Genomic DNA, 15,759 nt, shown 5'->3' with positions numbered 1-15,759 from the left:
GGGGCCGATTTTCCGCCCTCGTCGTAAAGACGCTGGAGGGAAGCCGGAACCACAATACCCACAGTACATTGCGTGAAAGAGTCGACTTCCGGGGTGGAATTTAAATCCGCCACAGAGGAGCCTGGATTTCAGGAATGAAAGTGGTGGTTTAAACCTTCGGAGTAAAATAATACGGGAAGAGCTTCGTTTGCGGAAATTTTAAAAGGTCGACGATATGTAAAAACGGGCTTTATAATGTTAGGCGAAGAGAGTCTCTTTTTCAAGTTGCTTCCGAAGCAAATTACAGATTTTGGAAGAAAACAACGAAAGTCGTCCTAAAATAAATATTTTATAAAATAGGTGTAGAATTATTATTGGTGATTTAATTTTGGACTTTTTTAAAGCTAATATACTCACCAAGCAGTATTATTTCTGAAAAGCTTCACAGTTATGGTTATACTTCGTATTAAAGAGTACAAGACGCACAATAAACTGACGAAGTCTTGATTTAGTTCGGCTTAGACTACACCTATTAAAATAGAAGTAAGATTATAACTAAAACATTTTTTTGATTTTTTTTAAAGTCCTAGAACTGTAGTTGGCCTAAGGCCTCTAGATCAGTTTTTACCATGCAGTGACCTCCCAACTGTGCTGGGTGAACTCATTATGATTGACATTTTGAATAGTTAAAAACATGTAAGTAATTAGTCTTATAGTATTCCATAGAGAAACAATGTTTGCTTCTTTAATGAATTAATATGGATTTATGTGAAAATTATTTTCTAGTGCCTCATGACCCTATCGTGAAGTATTTATTCAATTCATGTATCTGGCCACTCCCTAAAAAATGTTCAGTTTAAAAAAAAAAACGTGATTGATAGCCCAGTTTCTGTCTTTAATGATCTATCATCTACACAGCATGTAGACAGTAATTCACATATGTCACACTAAGATGGGTCACAGGTCCTGGACAGACAGGTTTATTATTTGACTTGGCTTCTCAGTCAGGTAAACATTGCAGGAGAGGCAAACCAATTCCACATTGTTGCCAGGATAAAGGTATGACTAGCCACCAGTGGTCAAACTTGATACAAGAAACAGTAGTAGCAATGGCTGAGTTTGTACTAAACTATGTTACTGTTAAACATTAGCCAATTTGGTATAGTGATTAAAACACCAGGCTAGAAACTGGGAGACCATGAGGTCTTGGGCACAAAGCCAATTGGGTGATCTTGGACCAGTCACTTTCTCTTAGCTCTAGGAAGGAGGCAATGGTAAACCATTTCTGAAAAACTTTGCCAAGAAAACTCCAGGGATACGTCCAGGCAGTCTCTAAGAATAGGACATGGTTGAAAGGAATAAAACAAATGTTTACTGAACAAATTTAGTTGCCTAGATTCACACAATATACTGTATATTAAATACATTGGCTGAGTTGTTGCAAGATAATATGAGTTATAAATTAGCCACATCCGAGCCTGGAACACTGTTATGTATGTAATTTTGCCTGGGCCTTTTGCCTATATCTTTTAATGTAAAAAAAAACACCCAGATAATATAAAGATACTCTTGTACCTATGTGACTGGCCCAAGGTCAGCCAAAAACGGTTTTGTACTGCAAATGGGACTAGAACTCACTGTCTCCTACTTTTTAACCTGATGCTTTGACCCACGTGTGTCGAACTCGCTGCGTCATGTTGCTGTCATGTGATTTTTCATGATTTTTCCCTTCTTGGAGCTGGGGTGGGCATGGCCTGTGCGTGATGCATCTGGCCTGTGGGCTGCCAGTTTGACACCCCTGCTTTAACCACTACACCAAATTGGCTAATGATGTTTAGCAGTAACATAATTAAGCTATTGCTACTACTGCTTCTTGCATCAAGTTTGACCTCTGGTAGCTATAGTCATGGCTATAGTTAAGGCTTTGTCTTGGCAACAATGTGGAATTGGTTTGCCACTCTCTCTTGCCAGGTTGACTTGATTCTCCAACTAGTCTACATCCTTTTAATTCTCTTCAGGTTTCCCATAGAAGTAATAACTAGGCTTCCAGGTGATGATCTGAGGCCAAAGTAGGTCAGCCAGATACTGCCATCTGCTTTTTCTGATTCTTCTATGCTTGTAGATTGCCCATTGATATTTCTCTTGCATTTATGAGATGAGCAATTGCTTTTGTGGATATTTAGGAAATAAATGAAAATTGCAGTGTAAGGGTTAAGACTGGCATAATATCATTTTTTGCAATTGCTTCCAAACTATGTGCTGACCACATTTGTGATGTAGCTTTGCCTGTTTTGCACTCTGAATTCCTCCCTGACAACACTAAGTCCAGCCCTTGGCTTCCAAAGTATTGCCCACCTGTTTTTTGGTGAAAAATTAGTTTGAATTGGACAGGAAGATAATATTTTTAGAAACTGTTGACTCCATAATGATTAATACTGAATTATGCCAAGTTTTTGTTTTGTGAAAACAGCCTAAAGATATGGTCTGTTCTCTATTCTGTAAAATGTAAAATTGTTTAACAACAATGACATTTCATAACCAAATTATGGATACATTTGTTACACCCAAGGACTAGAAAATGCAACATGCCTACAGATTTGCAGATGTTAGGAACATAAACATTGTATCCTTTTGAATCTGTTCATGTCTCTTTTTAGCTATACAGTATATGGGACATGGAAATGTCTGGTATTGAGACATTTTGATAGAAGCAGAACAACATGAACATTTATTTATTCATCAAATTTGTATAGCTGCCCATCTCACAAAAGGCTACTCTGGAATACAAATTATGACCAACAAAGCATTATCATGAAACCTAATTCAGCTAAAGACAGACAATTTCCATCTTTCCGTTTAATATCCTAAGAACATCTAGGAATAGATGAAGTTAAAAAAACAACGATGGTACTACAAATAGTGCCAATAATGGTTTTCTGTGCATTTATTTATAACTCATATTTATATCTGTAATTAAATACAAATGGCAGTGTTTCAGCTGGAATATATCAATCCTGTTTTGAAGTATAAAACTTTTGTAACAATATTTTAAAATATAGAATGTGAAAACTGAAAATTGTGAAAAAGTTTTAAAATAACTTACATACTTTTCATTAACAAACATCTGGAATTAGGCAGATTAAGCCTCTCTTAAAGCACTTGGAAGTCTGTATAAACATGGCAGAATTCCCAAAATAAAAGCTTTTAGTGTCAGATATGACAGGAAGTTGTGTAATTAGCTTGTGTATGCATTCTGGATTAGAACAGACTTGCTTATAATGTAATGGGATGCTTCACAGCAACCTTTACTATAACACAGAATTTTAAAGTATATCAGGGATATGGTTCTATACATGTACCATTCTTCTTTGGAAGGGTATTAAAATGGTTACAATAACATACTGAATAACAATTTCTCACATGGATATTAATTGTATTAGCTTTTATACTTTGTTCCTTCCTCTAATGCTGTTTTAAAAATAGTTTTGAAATATCTTGTAGACCTTTTTTTTCAAATAAGAATCTGGTTGGAGATACCTTCAGAATAAAATTGCCTCCTAATTCAAAGTCTCTGGGTGTGTGTTAGGTGGCCATATAAATTTGTTTAATCAATTAAATAAAGGGAAATTGAGAACCTAGATCAATTGTTAATGTTTACTTACCTGATAAAAATGGTTAATTGTCAATATTTTAAGGTTTCTTCATTTCATTAACCCTTTTCATTAGTTCATATACCTTAACCCACTCAGACTTCTAATGTACTAGGAGAGTAACTCTCATAATTCCTGACTACTACTGACATTGATCATACTGACTGGGAATTATAGGGGGTTACAGTCCAAAATTAAATAAATAAATAGTTATAGATAAACTAGCAAATAAGATAAAAATGTATCTGGTTTTGGAATAAAATTTGGAATTGTAGCATTGAAGCAGTACTTTTTTTTTTCTCAGAAAATATAATATTTCTAATGAGGATTGTCTGGTATTTGTCAAACAGTCCTTGTAGGAAATAGAAATTTAAACCATTGGTGGGTAAAGCAGCTAGTCTATTTCCTACATATTTCCTATATGTAGTAGTAGTCTAATATACTTTTTCTTCTTTAGATATAATCGCGTCACACTTCCACAAGCAAGCAATATCAGCAAGTTCAAGGTAGGGGAAATTAGTAGAATAATTCATAATGTTTCGGAAAAATCACTTCAAGGAACATACAAAGTTTCTCTAAAATACAGTTAAAGACTCAGGAAGCATCTAATAGCAAGTGGCAGCGCGGGAAGAAAAGCAGGGTGGAAGGGGAATGGTACTGTGCACCTAAAAAAGCAAAACACACAGCAGCATAGTTTTGCAAACCGCACTCATTTTCCCTCAGTAAGTTTTATCTTTTATGCACTGAGAGGTGGAATCCTTGGTGAGCCTATTCAGAGAAATGGATAGCTTTCCCTACCTGAGATACATTGGTTTTATATATATAAGTGGTGCTAGCCCACAAGCCAGTATTTTATGAACAAGCAGTTTGGGAGCATTGTGGTTGTTTGCACCACCTTTGGCTTCACGCACAAAGAAGGAAATTGCCTTCTGCAAGGCTGAACAAACTGCTATTTCCAGTGACGTCCAAAAGAAACTAGGAGCAAACCATGATCCCAGATCTTTGTTTCTTAACTATTACTAGAACAAGGCGATTCTTTCTACTTTTCAGCTCTCTCATGGTTAGTTCAAAGCCACAGCAAGAAGCTTTCGACTTTTTCTCTTTTCTCGAGTATAAAGGAAGATAGAATTGGAATCACATGCAAGCCTGAGGCTCATACTAGATGATCCCTGTGGTGCTACACCATCGGGGTTTTTTTTTTTTTTTTGGAGATGTTTGATTCAAGCAGCTGAATTATGTAGGGCACTTCACTCAATCTGGTTTGTTAGGGCTCCATGTTGAGAGCTGTTATTCCAGCACAACTAGAAGGTACCAAGTAAAAGAAAGCTGGCATAGTTTTTTAAAACGGCGAAGAGTGATATGGGGGCTTACAGGATAATGAATATATGACCCTATGAGCTTTTGTGATGGGGTAAAAACAAACGGCATACGCTGCTTATTATTTACACTCAGTCTTATTTCCTCTTTATATGAACAGAAACCACTGCAGGTTTATTTATTTATCTGATTTGTCAGTTACTTACAAGATAATAGGTATAAGTATAAATATGAGTAAGAATACAGGAAATAGGTACAAATAAATGGGGACAATAGGACAGGGACAGTAGGCATGATGGTGCTCTTATGCACGCCCCTTACAGACCCCTTAGGAATGGGGTAAGGTCAATAGTGATACTTGTTACTTGTTGGTATGTTACTCGTGGGCAAAACAGAAGCCTTAGCCCAGCAGAGTACATAACAACTACTCCTACAGCTTCCCATATGTAGACTTTTAAGTAGATAATAATGGAAAAGCTTTGCTGGAGCAAAGGGTATTGGTTCAGGAAAGCAACAGATTCTTTGTGCTGCTGTATTTGTTTGTTAAAATTATCCCTAAGCCCAATTAGAAAATATTTTAATATGTGTTTGTAAGTCAAATAATCTATGATATTGCACAATTATTTTCACCAGCAGCAAGCAGGAAGCACTGTGAATTCAGTTTCAAGGGTAAACATTTTTCAGAACATCACATGTTGTTTTTCCTGCTATCTGCTGTAGCTCAAGTGAAAGACCAGCATATGGTATTCACGGCTGCAAAGTTCTGAATGTAATAAAAATTCAGTTCTGTGTATTGTTGAAAGAACCTTAAGATTAAATAATGGTAGATTTACTGTGCAATTCTGTGTTATGTGTTTATTTGATCAATACTCTGATTTAAGTAGGACTTATTTCTTACAAAATGCATGTCAAAGTGCAATTTAACAATCCAAAAATTTTCCAGGATATAATATAAAATAAAATAGTCTCCTCTGAGTAAAATACAATGCATTCATAGCCATGTAGTTTTCTTGGCAATAACTTATAAGTGGGTTGCCTTCTTGCTGGATTACTTCCATGTCTTTTCTGTAACTCATGCATGTCCTGGTGGTTATCAATGCATGTATTTCCAAGCTCAGATAAGGCTGTCTTCATATTACAGTACCACATAGCTGACCCCGAGATGAAATCACCTTTAGAAAGGGAAAAATAAAGAAAACTAGGGCACCAACAAACAAATCAGATTTATGTTAATGTCAAAACTCTGGAGCATCTGATTAAACAAGTGGCTTGCTTGGGAGATGTTACTGTAGGATTTTCAAGAATAAATAATGCCAAATGAATCTTTATGGATAGCATGACCAATTTTATTGACCATGAGAATTCAGTGAACATAACATACATATTGACTCCAACAAAGAATTCACCAAAGTCTCCCCTGAGATTCTGAAAGAGAAGGTGGCAAAATATGTACTGAACTATGCTACCATTAGTTGGATTCATGTCTGGATGGACTCCTCTAAAGCAGACTCCAGCTGCATATTTTGCAAAAGGAGAGAGACAGAGCTGCATCTCTCAATGACAGCTCTTAATCCATGTCCCACACAGAACTGAAGTTCCAGTTTGTTTTTTGAGCCAATCTGGTTTTCCTGTCCATATCATCGAACCAGAAAAATATAGCGGATCCAAAGGATAATCTCTAAATCCCTTCCAACCTTTCTGTATATTCTATACTATGAATTATATGACTCCTACCCTTGGCTCTTGCTTTTCATAAAAGTAAATATTTGATCAAAAGAGGCAACTTCACATTGATTTGGTTTTGAATCCTAATAATTCAAGAGTGCCATCTTCAACCTCTCGGGAGCCTAGGGTGGTAAGCCTCAAACAATTTCCTCACTTTTCTAATTTTTAACAATCCAGTTTCGTGGGTCATCTGGTTTAAACTTTACCATTTTTGTTTACAACATGTTTTGTTTGCTTCATCTCAAGCAGGGCTAATAGGTGATCATTGAAGCACATTTTCTAAATATTTCCACTGTGCATGAAGCTTGCGTTTCAGGAGGATAAAGTGGCTCAAATTGTTTTACAGTGAAAGTAAAATAATTTATCTGCAATAAGGTGTTATATGGTATTGTGTACATTTTTGTGTATGGCACTAAGCAATTTATAGACAAAAGGAAAAATTGAAAGCATTCCTTTTTCTGTTCTTTCAGAGATGCCGCTACTTCTTTCTTTGCAAAAGAAAAATAACTTTCTGGAAAACAGATTCCAACTGGATTCCAATTCCTGGTTGAGGAGATCAATCTGTTCCTTACCCGCTGCGGTTCTTCCACTCCCGGTGACAGCCCTACCAGGCTGCTTTCATTGCAACATTTTCAGCAAAAGCGGGAAATGAATGAAAAGATTGAGATATCTGGTTCTAATTTTAAAACATCTTAAAATTATTATAATCTTAAAATAATTTTTAACAATCTAGTTTCATGGGTCATCTGGTTTAAACTTTACCATTTTTGTTTACAACATGTTTTGTTTGCTCCATCTCAGGCAGGGCTAATAGGTGATCATTGAAGCACATTTTCTAAATATGAAAATGCAGGCTCTGTCTTTCATAAATAATTAGACACCCTTACATGCAATGACATCTTTACAGAACTGATACTGGTTTATATTTTTCCTAATCTGTATTATTGTTACATACAAAAGAGAGAGATTTTTTCTTCTTTCCTTGCAGGGATTACATGTATATCATTTTTTTACAACATGGTTTTGACTGCGATTTTGTGTTTGCATCTAGGTTATTTTCAGACCAAGGAGACATCCATATTTATATTTGAAGCTGGCCTTGTCCTGTGCTCATTCCAGTTTGCCTCTAAACTGGCTTAAGAAAATTCTATCCAGATGAAGACATTTTGTCAACAGTTTGCAAGGTGTTTGGTATAGATTGCAGACAGTGAAGTCCTCCTATTGCATCATCTCTTGTTGCTATACCCTCCCACCTTTCTCTTCTAGGAGAGCAGTGGCCAATCACTTCCTCTTCTGCGCATGGGTTCTCAAAATTGCACAAAAATATGAACAAGATAAATTTATGTACACAAAAAGAATAAAAATGCAGGCATGCAGGCACAACAGCAGGTTGGTTTTAAAAAAAAAACATCATTCCAGCATACATTTTAATAACAATACTGCTTTGTCCATGTGGCTAAATAACATATGATGAAGATCTTTCCTTAGCATACGGAAGGACTCCAATTCAAAAGCTGAAAAGAAACTTTATTTTAAAACATATTTTATTGTACAGGTAATATTCCCCCTCTGTGTGTGTATGTGTTTGTGCTTGTTGTGTTTTATTTTTCAATATAGGGCTTTTACTATGGGCTTTCTGGCATCAGAGAATGAAACCCTTCTACCTTAGGTGATTGTAAAACCAGTGAAATGCAAAACTCTTAAACATATTTTTAAAGTGACTAGGAGAAAGTTATCTGCTTAAGAAAAGAAGCACAGTTTTTTTTTTTTTAAGTCTGGCTTTCAGGGTTGCAACCTTCTCCATGCTAAACAAAATTCTTAACCCCTGTGCCGTTTCAGCAGTTTGGTATAGGGAAGTTCTGAAGCATCAGAGTGCATGAAAAGTGTTGGGTCCATTGAAAGGGCAGTTCTTGCTCTGCAAAGAAGTCTATGAGCTGCAGAGCTTAGCCTGCAGCAGGCTGAAATCCTATACTGTTAACTGGAGGAGCATAATAGGGAGGTGTACTGTATCGTTCTGAAGTAAGCAAAGAAACATGCTCTGAGGTTGTTTGGAACTGAATGGTGTATTAATAAAGGACAATTTCCTCTGTTTCTATTCTCCCAAAACAGTCGCCTACCCCATTCTGTTGATTTGGTTGTGGTAGAGGCAACTGGGCTGTGCAGATAAGCCTTTAATATTTCATATAAAGTGGACTCTGCATAAAATTTGTGGTTAAGGCAGAATGCTTTAACCAAGTTTTACCTGTGTTTTGTTCTCTCCATTCAAACTTTGTTCCTGACATGGTCCAAAGGTTACTTTGAAGTTCTCCTTTCTACTCTCCAATCACAGAAGTTAGAGGGATCACAAAATATGGCTGCTCCAATTGTGATGAGGGTGAAATGGAGTCATAAACCTCTGGCCCTGCTTAGGCCAAAACAAATGTCTTTTCTTTCTTTAAAAAAGAATAATCTATGTATTTAATTGCTTACCACATTGTTTTTCAAACTCATCCACTTAACGTGTGGACTTCAACTCTGATTGCCAAATTTGAAAAACACTGGCCTAACAACAAAATCTGGGGACTTCTATCTCAAGGTCAAGTTTCTAGAAACACTAAATAGCGTCAACTTCAAATTAAGGCAATCAACCTTAGTAAAAGAGATTTGTGCAGTGGGGCACAATGATGGTAAATGTGCATCTGTTCATCTGATTTTTAAGCTGCATCAATTGTGTAAACAGGAAGAAGGCAATGTCAAACCACTTCTGAAAAACCTTATCAAGAAAATTGCAAGGACTTGTCCAAACAGTCTCTAAGGATTGGACAAGATCTGAATGGGGGAAAAATTATACAAGCCCAGAAGTCTAAAATCTTGTACAGTCTGCAAGATTTTATCCACACCAAGAAAAAAAACAACTGTCTGGAGCAAAATGTCAGAGAGTGCTTTATCCTTCTTCAAGTTGCACCAAAGCTAATGAAGATTTTAAATGTACACCTTTAAGGGCTGAAGGAAGTATGCTATAAATTGAATTACTTAAAACTAAGTTAAACAAGATTCAGATTTTACTTCAGAAACAGTAACATAGACTTCCTTTGGCATATATAATACCTATAAAGTACTCCCTGGTTTTACCAAGATGAAGCAAATGATAGATGGTTTGCAGGATTATGTTTGGCTGACAGCAAAAGATCAAGTTTTAAGAGATCAGAAGGACATTCTCAGACTCAAAAGATTATTTGCTGGCTAGTTGACAATGAATCATTGCCATTCAGAGGGCTTGGGATTTAAGAAAGCCTCCAGGCCATCTGAATGCGAAGGATGTGAGTTATACAATAACATTCTTTGCTCATGTAGCACCTGGTTTAAAAGTTTCTCAATTGCAATAACAAATAGTTTCGGTGAGTGGAAAGAAATCCACCTTTGAATATATCAATAACAGGTCTATATTCTAGGAACTGTGGTTCACAGATAATGTTAAATTCTAATGCAGCTTACTATTGGTTGAGCATTTTGTGTTAACCATTCTACTTTGATGTCTGCACAATTTCTGTGGACCATACTTGATGCTAAATTGTTATACCAAGGCCATCCCATCTCCCCCTTCTAAAAACTATAAACTAGACCAAAATTAAAAAAAACAAATTTGATTTCATTTTAATTTAATTATAATTATTTGTAATTCTTACTATTCCTATTTGTCTGTCTGTCTGTCTCTGTCTCTGTCCCTGTCTCTCTTATCTATTTCAATTACATTAAAATTAAGATCAAGTATCAATTTTTGAAAACCTGTGGAGGACAAATGGAAGGCTTTCTGTTGCCCTGGCATTCATATTGTATATCTGTGCGATTCAGATGAGGCCACTATCATTTGTTCAACAATCCATATTTAAACAAATCTATGCCTAATATGATTTGTGAATCCAGCCAATAAATATTTGCTAAGGGCAGGAGAGAATAGTATTTCAATCAAGTTAAAGTTCCCAGGATTTTTTTCTGAAGAGAATAAAGATAGCACAAAAAGACTAAAATGGAAAAATTCATGGCATACAATTCATATCTTTGGAATACAGTTTAACACAATTCTTCTAATATTGCTGTCAAGCTGTATATTTGGAATATAACTATTGACACAGTAAAACAAACAAACAAATATTGTTAAATATTATTTTTGTGGTATAGAAAGATGCCATCCAGGCATTTAATCTTGTCAGATATCTTGCAGGATATGAATAAGCAAAGTGTGAAGAACATCTTTTGAGATACCATTTTGCAGGAGAAGATAAATAACATTTCCTTTGGGAAACTTATTTTAGGGACGATCCAGTGATGGCTCTGATTATTTAGCGGAGATAATGGAAACATTTTTCCTATCTTTTTTGTCATTTGTGAAGCCACTCCATTTAAAATAATTGCTAGCAGAAAAAAAACAATATTAAAGACAAAAGACATTCAAAGAGAAGATTGTGTTTCTTTTTTCTCTGAATGCATCATTGGAGAGGGAGGTTGGATTTGGTGGGAAAGAAATTGCTAGAGAGTCTCACAAGTAACATGGCCCCATGCCATGCAGAGCTCTCAGAAGTTGTGGGAGTGCCATCGCTTGAGACTTTCAAGAAGAGATTGGACTCCCATCTGTCAGAAATTATGTAAGGTCTCCTGCTTGGGCAGGGGAGTTGGACTAGATGACTTACAAGATCCCTTTCAACTCTGATTATCTGTTATCTGAGCTTTAGAGGAGACAATCTGCACTTTGAATTGCAGCAGAAGGTTAGTGGGAACCAAACTGCCTAAACAGCACACCAAAATGTTTTTTATCTGCTATATCAATTTTCATGTTATAGAATTCCAGGCACAACACGCAAAGCAGCTAATATTGATGGCGATCTACATCAATATCGCATCCCTGGAGAAAAGCAAAGACAAACAGCACTGTGTTGGTGGGATTAATAAAAGTAGTCCTCAACTTATATCCTTTCATTTAGTGACCGCCTGAAGTTACGACACTTCTGAAAAAAGTGACTTATGACCAGTTTTGTTGTCGCATCACCATGGTCATGTGATTAGAATTCGGGTACTTGGCCCCTGGCATACATTTATGGCAGTTGCACTGTCCCTGTGATCACCATTTGTAACCTTCCCAGCTGACTTTCCACAAATAAAGTCAATGGGGAAGACAGATTCACTTAACGACTACAGTGGTTCACTTAACCACTGCAGTGATTCACTTAACTGTGACAAAAAAAGGATTAAAAAATGGGGCAAAACTCACTTGCAAACTGCCTTGTTTAGCAATGGAAATTATAGGCCCAATTGTCATAAATTGAGGGCTACCTGTAATAGTGATTAGAGCAGGGGGCCGCAAACTTGATAGCTTTAAGACTTGTGGGCTTCAACTCCCAGAATTCCTCCTCCAGTCATGTTAGCCCAGGAATTCTGGGAGTTGAAGTCCACAAGTCTTAAAATTGCCGAGTTTGAAGACCCTTGGATTAGAGAAACAAGTGTCTTACAAACAGGAAAAAAAAGCATATACTTCCTGCTGCAAAAGGCTGTTTTCTAATTTCTTTCTCAAACAATGGAGCAAGCATGGGATTCTGAACATAGGGGGAAAAAAAAAAAACCAAGAAGCCAGAACTTCAGGAAATGTCATATGGTGCCAATCAATACCTTCGCTTTTAATGTAGAGCGGTTGGGAGAAAAATACAATGTTCCTTTCTTTCCCTAACAAGGACAAAGCATTTAATTGAACAGGAAGAAGCAGAGCAGCATTTTATCAAAAGAACAAGTAGTACCTGATGGGCGCACATTCCAAAGACGAAGCAAGAGGTTCATACTGTAATGTCACGGCAAGCATCTTTCTCTTTATTTATTTATTTATTTATTAAGAAATAGGACAGTGGAACATTTTGTACTCTTTTCCAAATTGTGAACATTCTCAAAACAGATGAATTCCAAAATGCCTGGGCTAAAATAAGAAACATCTCCTGTCTAAGCTTCATTAAAACCAACCAAAACTTACTGCTAAGTAATATGGTAATGAATGCTCCATAGGAAAAAGAGACTCGCTGGCTGTTTGATGTTGTTTAATGGTCAGTGAAAGTATCTTGATGAAGACACGTTCTTCAAAGGTAGTTTCTTTTAATAGAGACTTACTTTCTGCAGTATGTTCTGAGCAGAAATAGCAATTCAAATAGGCAGGTTGGGTAAAGTGAAGGAAAGAGCTTATCAAAGTATCAGAAATAAAAGGGAGCAAGGAAGGGAAGGAAGGAAGAGCTACCCTGTGTAATTCTGTCTAGATATCAGAATAAAAAATGTACAGGAATTCTTGAAGTAAGGATTTTAAGAACTGAGGTCCCCTGGTTGAATGGAAGCTATTCTAAATTACTCAATTTAAAAAACAAATCTTCTTAATTTCCTCTTAAAAGAAATTATAATCACCATTTCTCCATCCAAAACATTTCCTTCTAAAATATACATTTCATTAATTTAAGTATCCTTCGTAAACTGGAGGTATAGAGCCTTTTATTCTAGCCTACTTGGATTCCACAGTAGATTGTATATTTGTTGTTATTTTTTATGTTCTGGAATACAAATACAGAAAATTAATGATGAAATCTATGGAGAATAGACTATTGGTGAAACTGTGTAAAGTAAAAAGACAATAAAGAAAAATATTCACTTTCCGTTCCCACAAGTATTATAATAATTCTGGAAATGTTATTGTATTGATCTAAAAATTCCACCATTTTTAAATTCCTATTTGTTGGCCCTAGATGAAACCAAACTAGATTAGGTACTTCTATCTCAGTTATGAAATAGTAGGTGTTGTGAAAGAAAGAGAGTGCTAAATTACTGTAAGTCGACAACTTTTGCAAAAACAAAAACAAAAAACCAGACATTTATCAAATTTAATAAAGAAAAGTTTCCTAGCTTGCATATTATAATCTTCATGCAGAACAAGATACTTGCAAAACAAGAAATAACAATGACAAAAAAGAGGCAGCTAATGATACCTTTTCTGATTCACTAAAATGCCTGGCAGGAAGATTGCTGAACATATCATACTATTGATTCAGCTCTTCTCTTGTTAAACTAGATTCTCTCAATGACTCCCAGGCTTGCCCAGATGGCAAGCCAATTTATCTTAACAACGTGCTTTGAAAAAGCAGGATGTCTTGGCAGTAACAGAAGGAACAAGGGGAGGAAACACCTCAGTTGCTTAAAGGTTGATCTAGTCAGGGCCTGGAAGCAAAAGGTTTTTATTATCCATGGAGCTACAATGGAATGCATTTTGGCATCTGCTTATTTTAGCTCAGATTTGTTGTATAAACTAGGCCATGAAAATGCAATGCTTTCTTTCATGATTCAGATAACTCAATCTGCACGCTGCAGCCTGTCATCTCTGTGGACTACACCCTTCATTTAAGACAATGATGAGAATTGCTGAATATCTTCTATTTCAAGTAAAGTAGGTGTGGTAGGCAATACTGGCAAGTTTCCCACTGCAATCCTGAGGCAGGGATAAATCTAACTGATCTTGCAGTATTGATATGAGTGTTATCTCCTGTACTTTTTGTATCATTTAGCTAGCAGATCTTAGAATCATGCGATCAAAGTCCAACATATCTGGAGAACATCTGAATTCAGAGGGCTGCTTTATTTCAAAAATAATTTGTATCCATAATCTTCCAACTGTATGTGAAAGTATTATAAAAATGTCATTATCCTTTCTTCTTGATGATGTTTTCAAATAAATTCCCAAATTATTTACTGTCGTAATGAATAGTATTAATGTCACCATCATAAGTATTACATATGTAAGAATATATTAGAATAACAGAGTTGGGAGGGACCTTAGAGGTCTTCTAGTCCAACCCACTGCTTAGGCAGGAAACTCTACTCCACTTCAGACAAATGGTTATCCAGTCTCTTCTTAAAAACTTCCATTGTTGGAGCATTCCCAACTTCTGGAGGCAAGTTGTTCCACTGATTAATTGTTCTAACTGTCAGGAAATTTCTCCTTAGTTCTAAGTTGCTCCTCTCCTTGATTAGTTTCCACCCATTGCTTCTTGTCTTGCCCTCAGGTGTTTTGGAGAATAGCTCGACTCCCTCTTCTTTGTGGCAGCCCCTGAGATATTGCAACAGTGCTATCATGTCACCCCAGTCCTTCTTTTCATCAGACTAGACATACCCAGATCCAGCATCCGTTCTTTATGTTTTAGCCTCCAGTCCCCTAATCATCTTGGTTGGTCTTCTCTGCACTCTTTCTAGAGTCTCAACATCTTTTTTTTTACATCGTGGCGACCAAAACTGGATGCAGTATTTCAAGTGTGGCCTTATCAAGGCATTATAAAGTGATATTAACTCTTCCCATGATCTTGATTCTGTCCCTCTGTTTATGCAGCCTAGAACTGTGTTGGCTTTTTTGGCAGTTGCAGCATACTGCCAGCTCATATTTAAATGATTGAACTTTCATTTTGTTAGTTAGCACCCAATGTTCAAGTCTGTCAAGATCCTTCTATATCTTAAGCCTATCTTCTGGAGTGTTGGCTATTCCTGCTAGTTTGGTGTCTTCTGCAAATTTGATCAGTTCCCCATCTATCCCCTTGTCCAAATCATTGATGAAGATGTTGAAGAGTACTGGGCCTAGGTACCCAGTACTAGGTACCCAGTACCCCACTGCATATGTCCCTCCATGTAGATGCAGTTCCATTGAGGACTACACGTTGAGTGCGGTTAGTCAGCCAGTTACAAATCCATCTGGTGGTGATGCTGTCTAACCCACATTTTCTATTTTATCATGTAGTAAGTTATGGTCTACTTTTTCATATCCCTTACTGAAGTCCAAGTAAATTATATCAACAGCATTCTTCTGGTCCACTATTTTTGTCACTTTATTAAAGAATGCAATAAGATTAGTTTGATCTGTTTTTGACAAACCCCTGTTGGCTTTTGGTTATTACTTTGTTTGCTTCCAGGCATGGTGGGATTCAACTGGTTTGCACCACTTCAGTCAAACTGGTTGTTAAATGGCTGGCTGGCTGGCCCCGCCCCGTCCCACCCCTTTCAGAAATCCCCACACGCCCCGTTTTGGCTTCCAGGTAAGTACAGGGAG

The 15,759-nt window shown here is 36.6% G+C and overlaps 1 long non-coding RNA gene across 1 annotated transcript; it reads left to right on the top strand.

Moving 5' to 3' along the window:
- The first annotated feature begins 113 nt into the window (after positions 1-113).
- LOC148127766 (uncharacterized) lies at positions 114-7,386 on the top strand. The gene is made up of 4 exons (XR_015739746.1): positions 114-205; positions 564-675; positions 4,087-4,135; positions 7,142-7,386. It is a non-coding gene; the product is annotated as an uncharacterized LOC148127766 (long non-coding RNA).
- Positions 7,387-15,759: the final 8,373 nt, after the last annotated feature.

This window comes from Pseudonaja textilis, chromosome 1, assembly GCF_049901715.1.
Source record: "Pseudonaja textilis isolate UNSWEBS1 chromosome 1, rPseTex1.2, whole genome shotgun sequence".
Taxonomy (NCBI): Eukaryota; Metazoa; Chordata; class Lepidosauria; order Squamata; family Elapidae; genus Pseudonaja; species Pseudonaja textilis.
The sequence above is the reverse complement of the archived record's forward strand: the minus strand, read 5'-3'. Positions and strand labels throughout refer to the sequence as shown.